Below are 19,712 nucleotides of genomic sequence, written 5' to 3' on the forward strand. Positions count from 1 at the left end.
AGTAAACTATTTGATTTTTATTCTGCAATTTAACAGCACCATTTATACTTGGCCTAAGATTCGTGACATCAAAATATGAACATATATAATCCGAATATTCATTGCTTTCATCCAAGTCTTGTGACCACATTATAACTATAGGATCCGAGACTTTTGAAAGTGGACCATTTTCCTTTTCAAACACTATTACGTCCTGATTTGTATAATGAAATTTAATGAAATCTTCATATGTTAAAGCATCAGTGATTGAATTTATCATAACCTGCTTGTCCAATGCAAGTCGAGAAAGACCGTCCGCATTTGAATTGATTCGTCCTGGCTTGTATCTTATCTCGTATTCAAATTCATTTAATCTAAGACGCCAACGAACTAATTTTGAGGTCGGATTTTTGCAATTGAATAACCATTGCAATGGTCGATGGTCTGTATATATGATAAATTTTCGACCAAATAGATAGGGTCTAAAATGCTCTACGGAGTTTAATATAGCTAGCAACTCTTTCTTAGTGGTTGAATAATTCTGTTCAGAACCGTTTAATGTTCGAGAATAATATGCTATCGGTAAATCTTCTCCATCTTGTAATTGAGAAAGAACTCCACCTACTCCTACATTTGAAGCGTCGGTGGTTAACATAAATGATTCTGAAAAATTCGGATACCGCAAGATTGGATTCTCTATTAATTTACGCTTAAGAGTTTGAAATGCTTCCTCCTGTTGTCTATCCCAGATAAAAGTTACATCTTTCTTTAATAAAATCGTTAGTGGTTTAGCTAATGTGGAGAAATTTGGAATAAACTTCCTATAATAGCCTATCATCCCAAGGAATATTTTAATATGTTTCTGATTTTCCAGACGCGGCATATTAACTATAGCTTCCATTTTTTTTTGGATTAGGTTCAACACCTTTATCAGAAATTATATGACCAAGATATTCGCATGACTGTTTTAAAAATTCACACTTATCTGGTTGTAACTTTAATTTATTTTCGCGAAGTCTAGAAAAGATATTTTTTAATTTTCTATTATGATCCTCTAAAGTTGAACCATACCCTGATAACCAGATCGGGCGGCAGGATCTGCCGGCAGCTGCGGCGCAGCCTACGTCCGCATCCAGCTACGGTTCTGCCGGCAGGGTCTGCTTGTCAGGGTCTGCCGGCAGATCGACGGCAGATCGACGGCAGGTCCTGCCGGCAGATCGACGGCAGATCGACGGCAGATCGACGGCAGATCGACGGCAGGTCCTGCTGCTCGCCTGACACATCCAACAGCGCCATCTGAAGGCCACAATTGCCAAAGAATTTCCTACGCGTGACGTCACATGGACTTATTTAAAAAAATATTTATTCTTTCTTTAATAATATACAGGATCAGTGATTACAATTGTTACAAAATAATATAAGCGCATATAAATCCAAAGAGGGACTTTCAACATTTACATTTACAAATCCACGTCCTGTAACCACTGGTACCTAGTAGGGGCGATATCAGGAAATTTCATTCGGTATTTTTGACTTCTTTTTTGTGTAGAATCATCATGTTCCGCGTTGTGTTAGCGCTGAAAACAAATACAATATTAGCATAAAATTAAACGTAACGTATGAATAAACAGAATACATGCGATACTTACTTCAGCTCCATCTCCACACAGTACACAGTCTAGGCGATCATGCATGCTCCTGCGAACATTAAAATTTATAAGAAAATATGTCTTAAATTATTATCTACTAAACAAGACGCTGAACATTCGCACTTCGCGCATAACCCTACTTTTCTGTCTTCTAGATAATGCGAATCTCGATGTCCGCGACGTAGATAATTAGAAATTATTCAATTCCATAATTACGTTTGCCTTCTGGATACGACGAGATGCTTTGTCTGGATGTTGATGGATGAAATTACTTGGAATATTCTTCGATTTTGCCGGCACTGACTGCCACCGCCAGTGACTGCCACCTCAGACCTCGAAAACTGGAAGTGGCACCCGTTGCCCGTTGTGCTTGAAGACGTACGCTCAAAGAATATTCTAAGTAATCTCATCCATCAATATTCAAACAAATCATCTCGGCGTATCCAGAAGGCAAACGTAATTATGGAATTGAATAATTTCTAATTATCTACGTCGCGGACATCGAGATTCGCATTATCTAGAAGACAGAAAAGTAGGGTTATGCGCGAAGTGCGAATGTTCAGAGTCTTGTTTAGTAGATAATAATTTAAGACATATTTTCTTATAAATTTTAATGTTCGCAGGAGCATGCATGATCGCCTAGACTGTGTACTGTGTGGAGATGGAGCTGAAGTAAGTATCGCATGTATTCTGTTTATTCATACGTTACGTTTAATTTTATGCTAATATTGTATTTGTTTTCAGCGCTAACACAACGCGGAACCTAGTGATTCTACACAAAAAAGAAGTCGAAAATACTGAATGAAATTTCCTGATATCGCCCCTACTAGGTACCAGTGGTTACGGGACGTGGATTTGTAAATGTAAATGTTGAAAGTCCCTCTTTGGATTTATATGCGCTTATATTATTTTGTAACAATTGTAATCACTGATCCTGTATATTATTAAAGAAAGAATAAATACTTTTTGAAATAAGTCCATGTGACGTCACGCGTAGGAAATTCTTTGGCAATTGTGGCCTTCAGATGGCGCTGTTGGATGTGTCAGGCAAGCAGCAGGACCTGCCGTCAATCTGCCGTCGATCTGCCGGCAGGACCTGCCGTCGATCTGCCGTCGATCTGCCGGCAGACCCTGACAAGCAGACCCTGCCGGCAGAACCGTAGCTGAATGCGGACGTAGGCTGCATCGCAGCTGCCGGCAGATCCTGCACTCTCCTGGCAGACCCTGCTGTCAATCTGCCGGCAGACTGCAGGCAGATGGCTATCAGGGTTATATTTTATCTTGCGCTTTTGTCAGTATTTACATTAAATTATTCCTAACATCTCTATAACATTTGTTTCTTTAGTATTCGTTTGAATCATTAATTAATTATAATTCATGTATAGAATAATTTTGTATGGTAACGTAGGACGATTTCGCGATAATGGAGATCGGTTTACTTTACCGGCGGTCGGTAATTATCGGTTTGGATTCCGCGTGGGACGTTACACCTCCCCCCCCCCCTGGGGGATCTCTCGTCCTCGAGAGATTGGAATGGAGGTGGGGAACGCAATGGAAGATTCGTATATATATATATGGTTATTGGCGAAACTTCCGAAAACCGGTCAAACCCGATTGGGCTGAAATTTTGCAAATAGCTTCATTTTGCATAAAAATAACGTTTGCGAGAAGGATTTTTGGCGACTCGAAAATTTTTTTTTTACCATTTCAATGTCATTCTCTATCTTACCGACAGAGCGGAGAACCAGGACCTTCGATTCGTACATGTGTTTAAAAAATCCTGTACGCAAAATTTGAGTCAAATTTAATAAGGAGAATGCATTGAAGCTTGGCCCCGTGTAAACTCACATCGGTTCGCTACCATGCTTTACGCGCCCGCGAGCGGGCGCGCGCCCCCCGCCCCAAACTAGCCCAAAACCAATACTAATACCCAGTATCAAGCTGATATCTCTTTCTAAGTTGATCTCTGTTTTATAGATTTTAGGAGATTAATAAGGAGAATGCACTGAATAACTGTTGAATCCGATTCTCCGCTCTGTCGGTAAGATAGAGAATGACATTGAAATGGTAAAAAAAAAATTTTCGAGTCGCCAAAAATCCTTCTCGCAAACGTTATTTTTATGCAAAATGAAGCTATTTGCAAAATTTCAGCCCAATCGGGTTTGACCGGTTTTCGGAAGTATAGCCTGGTTATTTATTAATATGTACATTTTTTTTTTATTTATTTTCCTTCTCTTCCTTTCTCATGGGCCTGTAGGGATGTGCCGCCCCGGTTTTAATATATTTGTTAATTTGGAAAAGGGGACGGAATGTTTATTAGTACGTTACCATTTGTCGAGGAGATCCCGGGAGTGGTGTGATTATTGGAGGGATTGGTACCATCTCCGAAAATATCTTATTTAATTATTTTTTTATTTTCAGCTCCTTGGAGTGTCGCGTACCTGATCACTTGGGCATTTTTGTAGTGTATGAAGTAAGGCGCAAGCACGAGTTTGAATGAGTGGTTACAGTTGGCGCTAGTGTCATTTATCCAAAATGATTTTCGATGATTTGTAAATTGCAGACAGAGTAGTGCCCTCTGACGGGTGTTTATAAAAATGTCTATGTTTGCAACTTCGTTCTACGCAACAATGTTCCTTATACTACTTTTATGCTATTTAGGTTATATGGTAGGTTATTAAGTTACAATTTTTCCGCAGTTTTAAGAAAAAATAAATGTTTTTATTATAAAAAAGTCTTAAAGAATAGGTGTAAGTATTTATTACATCGTGTGCGTGCGTGCGTGCGTGCGTGTGCGTGTGCGTGTTCGTGTCCGTGTGCGTGTGCGTGTGTGTGTGTGTGCGCGCGTGTGTGTGTGTGTGTGTGTGTGTGACTGTAGTGTGTAAAAGAGAAAAAAAAAACTGCATCAATGTGTACATGAAAGATTATTGTTTCTTAGGATATCGTTCCTTGTTAACATATGTATGCGCTTTTACTTGTTGCAGGATTGCAGTTTTTTAATAGTTTTAGAGATTTTTTAAAATTTGTTCCCGAATACCGGGATAAACGTATCCTAATTCCATATTATTTATGGATATTGGTGTTATTTGATATGATAGTAAAGTGCATAAAGCACAAGTAGTTGCTTGCTTTTTTATATATAGAATTCGTCGACAAATAAAACATTGTCTATCTTTTCGTGTTGTGGCTAATGTAAGAAGATGCTCGGATGCTGGGTGTCCGTAGTCTCTCCCTATTCTTTGCGCACAGTATTCGCAAAGAATGTGGTTTTCTTCATAATAATATATATATTTTTTAAAAATTTTTTTCAGACATATAAATTTGTCCATTTTGTTGCGCTTGCTTATTCGTTTGAATACGTTGTTGCACGTATGGATGCGTGTGCTAGAGTGAAGGAATCTTGCGTCTGCTCCTCTTTTATATTGACTCCCACGCAGGGTTGCCACTTTTTTTTTTATTTATTATTATTTTTTTTTTTAAGGTAAATAAGCTTTTTTTTATTCTGTTCATATGAACGATTCGCATTTGTTTAGGGTTTATTGCTATTTTCAGGTTGCTGTTCTCCATGACTTCGGTAATCCGGTAGGGTCCGCTATATTCCGGTCCTAATTTTTCTCTTCGTGGATTTAGTAACCATACCCAATCTCCTATTTTATACGTTTGAGATTGAATCTTCCGGTCGTAATAATGTTTCTGTCGAATTTTTTATTCTTCTAGATTTTTTCGCGCCATTTGTCGAATGTGGTATAGTTTGTCCATTAATTTATCGACGTAGTCCGGATATGTTTTAATATGGTCAGTTGGAGGAATGCTTGACGGAAGACGTGCTTTTCTACCAAAAACAAGTTCGTGAGGCGTAAATTTCGTGCCTTCGTGAGTACTTGTATTATATGAATACATTGCTTGAGGTAACCATTGATCCCATTGTTTTTCTTTTGATACGTAATGTCGTAGGTACTCAACAAGGACGTGGTGGCTTCTCTCTAAGGATCCATTGGATTGAGGATGAAATGCAGAGGTTCGGTATTGTTTAATGTGAAACGCTCTTGCTAATTTTTTCATAAGGGAACTCATGAAGTTTGGTCCCTGATCAGTGAGGATTGCTTTAGGACTTGCAAATTTACAGATGAAGTGTTCTGTGAATGCCTTGGCTATGTCCTCTGAAGTAATGTTTGCCAATGGTATAGCGAGAGAATATTTTGTTAAATTGTCCTGAATAGTGAGTATATAACTATTCCCAGTATTTGTGAAGGGTAGTGGTCCTACTATATCCATAGAAATCTTATCAAAAGCGTCAACAGGTGTATCTGTCAGTATCATGGGTTCCTTATTTTTTACTCGTACTAATTTAGTTTTTTGACAATCTAAGCAAGTTTTAATAAATTGTGTTATTTCATATTTCATATTCTTCCAATAATATTTGCTTCTTATGCGATGGTATGTCTTTGTAATTCCTTTGTATCCGCCTATAGGTGATTGGTGATTCTCCTGGATGATCTGCTGTCTATCTTGTACAGGAGGAGTTAGAAGAGTGCCCTTGCAGAATACAAATTGGATGTCTTCTTGTAGGAATATTATATTTATTAATTCTTGTAATTTATATAATGAGATTTTATTTCTTTCTGCTGATATGTATATTTTTGTTGTATTTTTAGGTATTTGTGCGTGGAGTGTTTTAAGTGCTTTATATAAGTCTTCTTCTGATGGATGGTTCGTTGTGATGAGTCCAATTATTGTATGTTTTCCTTCTTTGAGCTTTACGAACTCCCCAACTTCTAATGGCTGGTAAAGTTTGTAAGGTTTTATATTTTTTTCTTTATATAATTTTTCTCCTGCTGGTCCTATTGGACTGCCTTGTGTGTTTATGAATGTTGCTACATATCCTTTTCCCATCCATAGGTGATCTTTTACCTCTGTGTGTTGTTGTCTGATTGGAATATTTGAAACTATTCTTGGCTTGGTTGATGTTTGTTTATGCCGTGGAGAGAGAGAAGATGATGGAGGAGGAGTAAGTATTTTCTTCTTCCTTATTTTTATAGGAGTTATAGGAGTTATATGGATTTTAATTTTTGCTTTTTCTTTTTAGGTGTATGGTGAGTGCTTTTGTCTGAACTTGTTTCTGCACTAATTTTGGGAGGATCTTTATAATTGTGTTTTGGTACTATGGTTGCTTCGTCTATTTCTTCTATTAGGTCTTCTTGAGGTTTCTTGATGTGAGGTGCTTTCCTTGTGGTGTCTTGTATTATGTCTCTTGAGCGGGTGTATGTATTGTTAGGGGTTCTGTGACTTGAGGGGGCGCATGTACTTCAACGGGTACCGAGATTTGGGGGCGTGTATATATTTCCGTTTTTTGGGAGGGTATGAATATTTCCGCACGGCGAGGTGGTGTATGTGTTTCCGATGGTTCAATATTTGGTTTTTTAGCTTCCGGATGAGAGGAGGAGGTGTTCGATTTTTTTTTTTTTTTTCGCTTTATATTTATCGAGTCGCTTTCATCGTACGATGAAGAATCAGAATCCGAAGAGCTAATTCTGGGTTGTTTGTATGGAGCTGGGTTTTCTGACGTTGAGGCAGTAGTCTCCCGTTGCCGCGTTTTGAATTGATGAAATTGTTTGTGTTTTTTATTTTCATGAGAACTTGTTTCCGAATGTGCTCGTTTCGCGTTTAACGGTAATGAAATTGGATTTCTAGATAAGACATCCGCGTTCGTATTGTAGTTTCCTGGTTTATATAGTATTTTATAATCGTACTCTGCGAGTTTAATTTTCCATCGTACTAAACGTGAGGTCGGATTAGATAGATTTTGAAGCCATTCTAAAGGTTTATGATCTGTTATGAGATAAAATTTTCTGCCATAAATATAAGGTCGAAAATGGAATACCGCGTATATTATTGCTAGTAATTCTCTTTCCGTAGGTGAATATCGCGTCTCTGCATCGTTTAAAACACGGGATGCGTAAGCTACTGGTAAATCTTTCCCTATTTCCCCTTGACTAAGAACTGCGCCAACAGCAATGCCTGAAGCGTCTGTCGTAATGTTAAATGTTTTTTCGAAATCTGGAAATTGCAGAATAGGTTCTTTGCAGAGTGCTTCTCGTAGAGTTTCGAATGCTTTTTGTTGTTTATACGTCCATTCGAATTGATAATCCTTTTTAGTGAGATTTGATAGTGGTCTTGCAATTCTTGAAAAATCCTTTATAAATCTTCTATAATATCCACTCAGTCCTAAGAACTGTTTTACATTCTTGACTGTTGTAGGAGTTGGGAATTCTTTTACAGCTATTATTTTCTTTGGGTCTGGCTTAACTCCTTCTTCTCCTATTATATGTACCTAGGGGTACGATACTTCTTTCTTTAAAAATTCACATTTATCCGGTTGAAGGTAGAGATTTGCGTCTCTTAATCTATTCATTAGTCTTTTAAATTTTGTTGCGTGTTCTTTAAGTGAGCTGGCATATATCACGATGTCATCTAAATATACAAAAAGTTCTATCCCCTGAAGTCCTGTCAAGACTTGATCCATGAGTCTCTGGAACGTAGCTGGTGCATTCTTAAGTCCAAATGGCATTCTATTAAATTCATAGTGTCCGTATATTGTAGAGAAAGCTGTCTTGTGTCGATGATCTGGATGCATAGGAATTTGGTGAAAGCCAGATGCAAGATCAAAGACAGAGAAATATTTCGCACTTCCTAACTGATCTAGTATGTCAGTTATATTTGGTAGGGGGTAGGCATCTCCAATTGTTTTCTCATTTAATTTCCTGAAGTCTATTACAATCCTGGCTCTTATTTCGCCTTGTGCATCTTCCTTTTTAGGTACAATCCATATGGGTGATGAGGGCTGTATGATTCCTTTTTCAAGTAATTCTTTAGTTTGTCTTTTTACTTCCTCTTTATATGCTTGAGGGTATCTATATTGTTTTGTGAAAACAGGAACGTCGTTTTCCGTTATTATTTTATGATAGGCTTTATTTGTTGCTTCTAGTTTTTCTCCTGGAAGGTAGAATCTATCCGCGTGTTCTTTAATTAATTCTTCAACTCGTTCTTCTGAATTTAAATGTTCTAATCGTAATTGTCGTAGTAGTTGGTGTATTCTGTTAGTTTTTCTGTATTTGTCTGACGTTTCATCCTTTATAGGTACTTCGTCGAAAGGTTCTAATTCGACTGATGGTACGGGGATTTTAATGTCTTTTGAAGATGTGTTTATTGCGAAGAGATATGCTATGCCGTTATTATTTGAAACTACTGCATTTCCCATATGTATATTTGGGTGAATTTTAATTCTTGGAATATATCCTGTGGTAGATCGTGTGTTAAGGACCCGTACATATATTTGACTTCTTGTTCTGGCTGGTATTGTGACCATTTCTGGATCAATGAATGGAATAGTTTCCATTCCAATAGTTATCGCTGATTTCATGTAGTCGATGGTTGCGCCGTTAGTTTGAAAGAATTCTGTTCCCAATATTCCATCCTGTTTGATAGGGAGGTCTTCTACAACATGGATGATGATTTCTGTATTTAATGTTCTGATCTTGATGTATCCTATGGTGCTGAGTAGGCCGTCCGTAATACCATTAAGGTCGAACAAGGTGTCCGTGAAGATTGGTATATTGGGTGAAACAGCACTCCTTTTAATTACATTCAAATCGGATCCGGTATCAATCATTAACGTTGCTTCTTCTCCATTGAATCCTAGATCAGAGAGAAGGATGCTAGGGGGTTTCCTAATTTGCTCTGTTTTTAATCGGAGTATAGCCTGCCTACGTACCATACGAGGTTGTTCTTCTCTTTCTTTCCTGTCGAAGTACATCTTCTTTCTACATTGCTCTACTGTATGGCCTCTGAATTTGCAATATTCGCAGAATATTTCTGGTTTCTGCATCCGATTTGCATAATTTTTACTTCTACATTCCTGTATTGTGTGACCTGGTCGTCGACAATGATCACAATATGAGTTGGATTGAGGAGCTTTGGTCGTGTAATTTTGGCTTCTGCAATCTTGTGTCATGTGACCTGTTCTTCGACGTTACCGTTACCTTACAGTATACGTTAGATTGAGGGGCTCTGCTCGTGTAACTCCGGCTTGTACAATCTTGCGTCATGTGACCTGATCTTCGGCAAAAATCACAGAATGTGTTGTTTTGGGCTCTGTTTCGGCTTCTACATTCTTGCGTCGTATGTCCCATCCTATTACAATGTTGGCAGGTTTGTTGGTACCAACTGGTTCGTGAAATTTGACTGCTGCAGGCGGTGGCAATATGGCCGTATCCAAGGCAGTTTGTACATCGATTAGTTTGTGTTATTCCTGCTGCTTCCCTTGCTCGTATCTGATTTTCATTACATTCTGCTTCTGCTTTAATGGCGATATTGATAGCGCGATCAAGGCTGCTGAAGGCGTGTTGTTAGAAAGGCTTTAATGGCGTTTTGTTCCGCGGTTATATTAAATTGCACTACGTGTGTAGGTACTTCTATCGCATTGCAATGTTCAATCTGAAGAAGGAGATTGGATACACGACTGCTATAATCTACCGTTGTTTCGTTAGGTAATTGTGCAATTTTTGATAATTCCCCATATAATTGTATGGAAGTATGTAATGGTGCAAATCGTGATTCTAGTACTGAAATGAGGTCATCGATTGAATTATAATCCCCGTTCAAAACTACTCTAGAAGCTTGTCCGAAAAGCTTATTTTTAATGAGTTGAACTAATCCATACTCTGCATTCGGATTAACCATGCGTCGTGCGTGTCGACAACTTTTAATAAATTGATGTATTGGTATATTTCTACCATCGAAAGAGGGGACTAATGTGTGGTAAGTGAGGATATACATTCGTAGCTGTATTCATATTAACTTGTGGATTTGAAGTTCCTGGAGTGTTTGTATCTCCTGAAATAATTTCTGGAGTTTCTGTAGTCCCCTGTGTTTCTGTATTGATTGCTAGGTTAGCCATTGCTTCTCCAAGTGTGTCAGGCATTGTGAAGTTTTTTTTTTTTTTAAGCCTCTGTAGAATTTAGAGAAGAAAAAATTTCTTGAAAATGCTCACTTCTGGAGCGGTTTCACTTTAAGAGAAATATCCCCTTTAATCGAAATTATCCTACTAAACGAAATTATCCCACCGCTGTCACCAAAAAATATCCGACCTGTAACGTTCGGCTGTCCGAAAACAACTGAAGCTAGTAGGTCCTCGAGAGGAGAGCGGCGTCCCCTCGAGTATAGGATAGGTGGGAGTTCGTTATTACAACTAAGGATTAAAATCCACGACTTAAAAACTTAACAATGACTTTATTTGACAATACTTATTCTAATATTGCTTACAGTCTACGATTATATATTCTGTTTTTTGGGTTTTCTCTAGTTTTTTATATTTATGCTAATTAATGTTACGTGAATATTTATTAAATATTCAGCCGCTACCGTTTCCGGAGCGAGCTCGTTTCTTTTGACAGAGTTTTTATTTTATGCTCTTCGAGGCCTTGCTTTTACCAAGAACATCGGCCGCTAAAGCGAGGTTCTATAACTTCAAAATACAAAGACCAAAAAGGAGCACCAGTAACTTTTATACACTGGAGATCCGCCACTGGTTGATACTTAAGCTGCCTCTAGGTTTAAGTATTCGTCAGTTGAGAGAGCGTATTCGAATCGTAACCTTAAATGCCCTGGAATGCTCGCGCTGCGCATCGTGCGCCTCCTTTTATACCCGAAATTTGATAGCTGGCGCATGCGCAGTGAGTCGCTTATTTATTATTTTGCTTTTAATCACTTTGGTATCCTAGGAAAAATCGGCTCTAAACCTAGCAGGTCACTTTGGTGGGGTCTTAAATCTAAATTTGGATCTACTTAAATCTAACCTACGCTAATTTAAACTAAATATATTTACATGACTATTTACAAAGGTCTTAGGCCTATCTCTTTTTAAGTACGCCGTAGTTATCTGTTAACATCCTGTCTATGCACCTGACTGAGGATTCTATTTTTTAACTCCATTATATAAGTACAGTTTGTGTTTAGCCTCCAATATTTGTTGCTAAGTCTTGCAGGGTTGAAATAGTCAATTGGAGATAATCTAATAGAATATTTAAAGTCCTCTGGCGTGTTAGAAGGGTTCGTGAGAGGATCGTACATAATGTTTTTGTTCGCTTCCAATCGTCGCGGCCAATGATAAATTGTCGGGATGTTTAATTCGTTTTGGATATAACCTTTCTTATCTAAATAGGTGAATACTTGGGGTTTGGGGTGGGGGGGGGGTATACATCCGGAAGTCAGGGAATCCCTGGCATAAACATCGTTTATCTTTAAAATGTCCTTAATAATTTCGTTATCGTCAATGGACACGGATGTCACATAATAATCTCTAACCAACTGTAAAACGAAATTGTCTATTCGAGTAATATTAGACTCCTTATATAGGACAATATTGCTAACATATTTGGTGTAGTTTGAAGAAGCCGATCGGTGTTTAAAAATACAGTGTCTGAGTATTTGTCGTTCGAACTTTCTAAGCTTCTCCATTGTTGCTGCGTTAACATTAAACCAAGTGGGGGCTGCGTATGTCATAATTGGTCTGATTAAAAGCATATAGCAGATTATCTTCGCCCTATCGCTCAAATTTCTGGAGTAGAATAGCCTGCCACAGCTACAAAATGCCTTGCGGGCCTTGTTTAGCTGAATGTCCACATGCTTGGACATCCTCGCCAGATTATCCATCTGTATGCCTAGATATCTGACTAATACCTTGTGCGGAATTTTTATTCTTTCATTAGACGGGCTATCTGCGATATCAATACTGAATAGTCTTAAATCCCTTTTCTGAAATTTGCTTAAGAATCTAGTCGGCTTTCTAAACAGAATTGTCTCACATGTTAACGGGTTTATTCTTCATTTCCAGGTTTTGTAGTAAGTATCTATATGGTTTACAGTAGTTTGGAGATCTGCTTGAATCAGTGATGGCTTTTTCCCTTCCACGCATATATAATCAGATCGTCTGCATACGCGCAGGCTCAGCATAAGTTGAAGTCCACTTCAGGGCCTATTGGGAATGTAGCTCTATTGTCTTCAGTGAATTGTATGATATGTTTTTGATGTATTCTAAAATGATTTAGCTCATCTTTACCCCTTGTGCTCTCCGCCTCTATTAAGTTATGTAGCCGATTACTGATGTCACTAGGTGAGGGGGTATTAACGGCTTAGTAGTGTTTGCCCAAGACATTCGCTATATTTACAGGTCCTGCTACTGTGAATAAGTTTCCATCATGTATGATGTGATCATCAGGGATGTTAAGTTCGGCAATCCAACCGTGTTTCCCTACATCAAGTTGTATTTTTTCTATTGAATTGTGAGGTTTGCTGCGGAATAATCTTTAATTTTGGGAAAGAAATTGTCCGTTCTCTGATGATCTATTTCTTTCTCCTTGTTTTCCCAGTAACTGATGATATTTCTCTTCATTTCCACCTCTATGGAGCTTCTAATGGATTTTAAAAGCTCTTTAAGGAAGGTGGTTTGCTGAGTTGTATATCCACGTTTGTATGTTCTATGTATTTGCGAGACGACATATGATATATATTTAATAAGTTTCTTTATTTTGTTATTGGTGTATATGTTGGTATAATCCCTTCTTTTAACTTTTGGTGTGGACAAGGTTAGAGCTGACCGGATGCTGAGTTCCAGGGTTGTAAGATTCTCATCTATTTCGAGGTTCGTAAGATTTCTGTCCTCCGGGATTGGGGTTGGATTGCTTCTATTGATCTTCTGTCTGAATTTTTTCCAGTTACATTTCTTGTATGCAAAATGTGTCTTGGGGTCGGTGTTGTTGATAGGTATCTCCAAGTCATTAACTAATGAGATTTCTGCTATTATTGCTCTGTGGTCGCTGTCGTAGTGATGTGTTTTTAACTTATCGTTCATTGTATTTTTGAAGGTGAGTCGAATGTCTGCGATGCAAATGTCCAGGAATGAATTTGCTGAAGGAAAGGTAGGTTCTGCAGGTGTTATTATTTTAAATTTATATCTGATTGAATGAGAAATTTCCCAGTTCTTTATGTATCCTCCTCTGGTATTAGAAGCTGAGTCCCCCCACTCTCTTCTGCGGGCGTTCAGGTCCCCCACTATGATAAAGTAGTTACTTTGGTCCGTCGCATTGATCCGATCTAGAAGATCATTAAATTCATCTATGATAGATACATCTGATCTATTGGTAGCATATACAGGGTGTCCCACTAAGGAATGGACAGCGCGATATCTCTTAAAGTATTGTCGATAAAAATATAAAAAAAATAGGGAATTGCATGGTTCGAGGGGGCCCATTTATTAGCGCGAACGAATTTTGTTTTCGATTATTATTTTAAAAGATACGATGGTCAACTTCGGTTTTTCAAATGGAACTATTTTTTTTTTTGAAGACCTGAGTTGATAGTGCGTTCCAAGACAAATTCAATGTTTAAGGGTTTAAGTATTCAACGGTTTAAGTATTCGTCAGTTGAGAGAGCGTATTCGAATCGTAACCTTAAATGCCCTGGAATGCTCGCGCTGCGCATCGTGCGCCTCCTTTTATACCCGAAATTTGATAGCTGGCGTATGCGCAGTGAGTCGCTTATTTATTATTTTGCTTTTTACTCGCTTAATACATTCCCTGATAACCAGATCAGGCAGCAGGATCTGCCGGCAGCTGCGATGCAGCCTACGTCCGCATTCAGCTACGGTTCTGCCGGCAGGGTCTGCTTGTCAGGGTCTGCCGGCAGATCGACGGCAGATCGACGGCAGGTCCTGCTGCTCGCCTGACACATCCAACAGCGCCATCTGAAGGCCACAATTGCCAAAGAATTTCCTACGCGTGACGTCACATGGACTTATTTCAAAAAGTATTTATTCTTTCTTTAATAATATACAGGATCAGTGATTACAATTGTTACAAAATAATATAAGCGCATATAAATCCAAAGAGGGACTTTCAACATTTACATTTACAAATCCACGTCCCGTAACCACTGGTACCTAGTAGGGGCGATATCAGGAAATTTCATTCAGTATTTTCGACTTCTTTTTTGTGTAGAATCATCATGTTCCGCGTTGTGTTAGCGCTGAAAACAAATACAATATTAGCATAAAATTAAACGTAACGTATGAATAAACAGAATACATGCGATACTTACTTCAGCTCCATCTCCACACAGTACACAGTCTAGGCGATCATGCATGCTCCTGCGAACATTAAAATTTATAAGAAAATATGTCTTAAATTATTATCTACTAAACAAGACGCTGAACATTCGCACTTCGCGCATAACCCTACTTTTCTGTCTTCTAGATAATGCGAATCTCGATGTCCGCGACGTAGATAATTAGAAATTATTCAATTCCATAATTACGTTTGCCTTCTGGATACGACGAGATGCTTTGTCTGGATGTTGATGGATGAGATTACTTGGAATATTCTTTGAGCGTACGTCTTCAAGCACAACGGGCAACGGGTGCCACTTCCAGTTTTCGAGGTCTGAGGTGGCAGTCACTGGCGGTGGCAGTCAGTGCCGGCAAAATCGAAGAATATAACCAGTGGTTACGGGACGTGGATTTGTAAATGTAAATGTTGAAAGTCCCTCTTTGGATTTATATGCGCTTATATTATTTTGTAACAATTGTAATCACTGATCCTGTATATTATTAAAGAAAGAATAAATACTTTTTGAAATAAGTCCATGTGACGTCACGCGTAGGAAATTCTTTGGCAATTGTGGCCTTCAGATGGCGCTGTTGGATGTGTCAGGCGAGCAGCAGGACCTGCCGTCGATCTGCCGTCGATCTGCCGGCAGACCCTGACAAGCAGACCCTGCCGGCAGAACCGTAGCTGAATGCGGACGTAGGCTGCATCGCAGCTGCCGGCAGATCCTGCACTCTCCTGGCAGACCCTGCTGTCAATCTGCCGGCAGACTGCAGGCAGATGGCTATCAGGGTTATATTTTATCTTGCGCTTTTGTCAGTATTTACATTAAATTATTCCTAACATCTCTATAACATTTGTTTCTTTAGTATTCGTTTGAATCATTAATTAATTATAATTCATGTATAGAATAATTTTGTATGGTAACATAGGACGATTTCGCGATAATGGAGATCGGTTTACTTTACCGGCGGTCGGTAATTATCGGTTTGGATTCCGCGTGGGACGTTACACCTCCCCCCCCCCTGGGGGATCTCTCGTCCTCGAGAGATTGGAATGGAGGTGGGGAACGCAATGGAAGATTCGTATATATATATATGGTTATTTATTAATATGTACATTTTTTTTTATTTATTTTCCTTCTCTTCCTTTCTCATGGGCCTGTAGGGATGTGCCGCCCCGGTTTTAATATATTTGTTAATTTGGAAAAGGGGACGGAATGTTTATTAGTACGTTACCATTTGTCGAGGAGATCCCGGGAGTGGTGTGATTATTGGAGGGATTGGTACCATCTCCGAAAATATCTTATTTAATTATTTTTTTATTTTCAGCTCCTTGGAGTGTCGCGTACCTGATCACTTGGGCATTTTTGTAGTGTATGAAGTAAGGCGCAAGCACGAGTTTGAATGAGTGGTTACAGTTGGCGCTAGTGTCATTTATCCAAAATGATTTTCGATGATCTGTAAATTGCAGACAGAGTAGTGCCCTCTGACGGGTGTTTATAAAAATGTCTATGTTTGCAACTTCGTTCTACGCAACAATGTTCCTTATACTACTTTTATGCTATTTAGGTTATATGGTAGGTTATTAAGTTACAATTTTTCCGCAGTTTTAAGAAAAAATAAATGTTTTTATTATAAAAAAGTCTTAAAGAATAGGTGTAAGTATTTATTACATCGTGTGCGTGCGTGCGTGCGTGCGTGTGCGTGTGCGTGTTCGTGTGCGTGTGTGTGTGTGTGCGCGCGCGTGTGTGTGTGTGTGTGTGTGTGACTGTAGTGTGTAAAAGGGAAAAAAAAAACTGCATCAATGTGTACATGAAAGATTATTGTTTCTTAGGATATCGTTCCTCGTTAACATATGTATGCGCTTTTACTTGTTGCAGGATTGCAGTTTTTTAATAGTTTTAGAGATTTTTTAAAATTTGTTCCCGAATACCGGGATAAACGTATCCTAATTCCATATTATTTATGGATATTGGTGTTATTTGATATGATAGTAAAGTGCATAAAGCACAAGTAGTTGCTTGCTTTTTTATATATAGAATTCGTCGACAAATAAAACATTGTCTATCTTTTCGTGTTGTGGCTAATGTAAGAAGATGCTCGGATGCTGGGTGTCCGTAGTCTCTCCCTATTCTTTGCGCACAGTATTCGCAAAGAATGTGGTTTTCTTCATAATAATATATATATTTTTTAAAAATTTTTTTCAGACATATAAATTTGTCCATTTTGTTGCGCTTGCTTATTCGTTTGAATACGTTGTTGCACGTATGGATGCGTGTGCTAGAGTGAAGGAATCTTGCGTCTGCTCCTCTTTTATATTGACTCCCACGCAGGGTTGCCACTTTTTTTTTATTTATTATTATTTTTTTTTTTTAAGGTAAATAAGCTTTTTTTATTCTGTTCATATGAACGATTCGCATTTGTTTAGGGTTTATTGCTATTTTCAGGTTGCTGTTCTCCATGACTTCGGTAATCCGGTAGGGTCCGCTATATTCCGGTCCTAATTTTTCTCTTCGTGGATTTAGTAACCATACCCAATCTCCTATTTTATACGTTTGAGATTGAATCTTCCGGTCGTAATAATGTTTCTGTCGAATTTTTTATTCTTCTAGATTTTTTCGCGCCATTTGTCGAATGTGGTATCGTTTGTCCATTAATTTATCGACGTAGTCCGGATATGTTTTAATATGGTCAGTTGGAGGAATGCTTGACGGAAGACGTGCTTTTCTACCAAAAACAAGTTCGTGAGGCGTAAATTTCGTGCCTTCGTGAGTACTTGTATTATATGAAAACATTGCTTGAGGTAACCATTGATCCCATTGTTTTTCTTTTGATACGTAATGTCGTAGGTACTCAACAAGGACGTGGTGGCTTCTCTCTAAGGATCCATTGGATTGAGGATGAAATGCAGAGGTTCGGTATTGTTTAATGTGAAACGCTCTTGCGAATTTTTTCATAAGGGAACTCATGAAGTTTGGTCCCTGATCAGTGAGGATTGCTTTAGGACTTGCAAATTTACAGATGAAGTGTTCTGTGAATGCCTTGGCTATGTCCTCTGAAGTAATGTTTGCCAATGGTATAGCGAGAGAATATTTTGTTAAATTGTCCTGAATAGTGAGTATATAACTATTCCCAGTATTTGTGAAGGGTAGTGGTCCTACTATATCCATAGAAATCTTATCAAAAGCGTCAACAGGTGTATCTGTCAGTATCATGGGTTCCTTATTTTTTACTCGTACTAATTTAGTTTTTTGACAATCTAAGCAAGTTTTAATAAATTGTGTTATTTCATATTTCATATTCTTCCAATAATATTTGCTTCTTATGCGATGGTATGTCTTTGTAATTCCTTTGTATCCGCCTATAGGTGATTGGTGATTCTCCTGGATGATCTGCTGTCTATCTTGTACAGGAGGAGTTAGAAGAGTGCCCTTGCAGAATACAAATTGGATGTCTTCTTGTAGGAATATTATATTTATTAATTCTTGTAATTTATATAATGAGATTTTATTTCTTTCTGCTGATATGTATATTTTTGTTGTATTTTTAGGTATTTGTGCGTGGAGTGTTTTAAGTGCTTTATATAAGTCTTCTTCTGATGGATGGTTCGTTGTGATGAGTCCAATTATTGTATGTTTTCCTTCTTTGAGCTTTACGAACTCCCCAACTTCTAATGGCTGGTAAAGTTTGTGAGGTTTTATATTTTTTTCTTTATATAATTTTTCTCCTGCTGGTCCTATTGGACTGCCTTGTGTGTTTATGAATGTTGCTACATATCCTTTTCCCATCCATAGGTGATCTTTTACCTCTGTGTGTTGTTGTCTGATTGGAATATTTGAAACTATTCTTGGCTTGGTTGATGTTTGTTTATGCCGTGGAGAGAGAGAAGATGATGGAGGAGGAGTAAGTATTTTCTTCTTCCTTATTTTTATAGGAGATTTTAATTTTTGCTTTTTCTTTTTAGGTGTATGGTGAGTGCTTTTGTCTGAACTTGTTTCTGCACTAATTTTGGGAGGATCTTTATAATTGTGTTTTGGTACTATGGTTGCTTCGTCTATTTCTTCTATTAGGTCTTCTTGAGGTTTCTTGATGTGGGGTGCTTTCCTTGTGGTGTCTTGTATTATGTCTCTTGAGCGGGTGTATGTATTGTTAGGGGTTCTGTGACTTGAGGGGGCGCATGTACTTCAACGGGTACCGAGATTTGGGGGCGTGTATATATTTCCGTTTTTTGGGAGGGTATGAATATTTCCGCACGGCGAGGTGGTGTATGTGTTTCCGATGGTTCAATATTTGGTTTTTTAGCTTCCGGATGAGAGGAGGAGGTGTTCGATTTTTGTTTTTTTTTCGCTTTATATTTATCGAGTCGCTTTCGTCGTACGATGAAGAATCAGAATCCGAAGAGCTAATTCTGGGTTGTTTGTATGGAGCTGGGTTTTCTGACGTTGAGGCAGTAGTCTCCCGTTGCCGCGTTTTGAATTGATGAAATTGTTTGTGTTTTTTATTTTCATGAGAACTTGTTTCCGAATGTGCTCGTTTCGCGTTTAACGGTAATGAAATTGGATTTCTAGATAAGACATCCGCGTTCGTATTGTAGTTTCCTGGTTTATATAGTATTTTATAATCGTACTCTGCGAGTTTAATTTTCCATCGTACTAAACGTGAGGTCGGATTAGATAGATTTTGAAGCCATTCTAAAGGTTTATGATCTGTTATGAGATAAAATTTTCTGCCATAAATATAAGGTCGAAAATGGAATACCGCGTATATTATTGCTAGTAATTCTCTTTCCGTAGGTGAATATCGCGTCTCTGCATCGTTTAAAACACGGGATGCGTAAGCTACTGGTAAATCTTTCCCTATTTCCCCTTGACTAAGAACTGCGCCAACAGCAATGCCTGAAGCGTCTGTCGTAATGTTAAATGTTT

At 38.3% G+C, this 19,712-nt stretch overlaps 1 protein-coding gene and 1 long non-coding RNA gene across 2 annotated transcripts in view; both read right to left on the reverse strand.

The window, feature by feature from the left end:
- LOC143373928 (uncharacterized) overlaps positions 1–19,712 on the reverse strand; it is a 107,796-nt gene that overhangs the window by 11,219 nt on the left and 76,865 nt on the right. The gene's annotated exons all lie outside the window — the stretch shown is intronic.
- LOC143374417 (uncharacterized) lies at positions 1,353–2,143 on the reverse strand. The gene is made up of 3 exons (XR_013086655.1): positions 1,845–2,143; positions 1,629–1,677; positions 1,353–1,556 (listed from the first exon to the last, which is right to left on the reverse strand). It is a non-coding gene; the product is annotated as an uncharacterized LOC143374417 (long non-coding RNA).

Source organism: Andrena cerasifolii, chromosome 10 (assembly GCF_050908995.1).
Source record: "Andrena cerasifolii isolate SP2316 chromosome 10, iyAndCera1_principal, whole genome shotgun sequence".
NCBI lineage: Eukaryota > Metazoa > Arthropoda > Insecta > Hymenoptera > Andrenidae > Andrena > Andrena cerasifolii.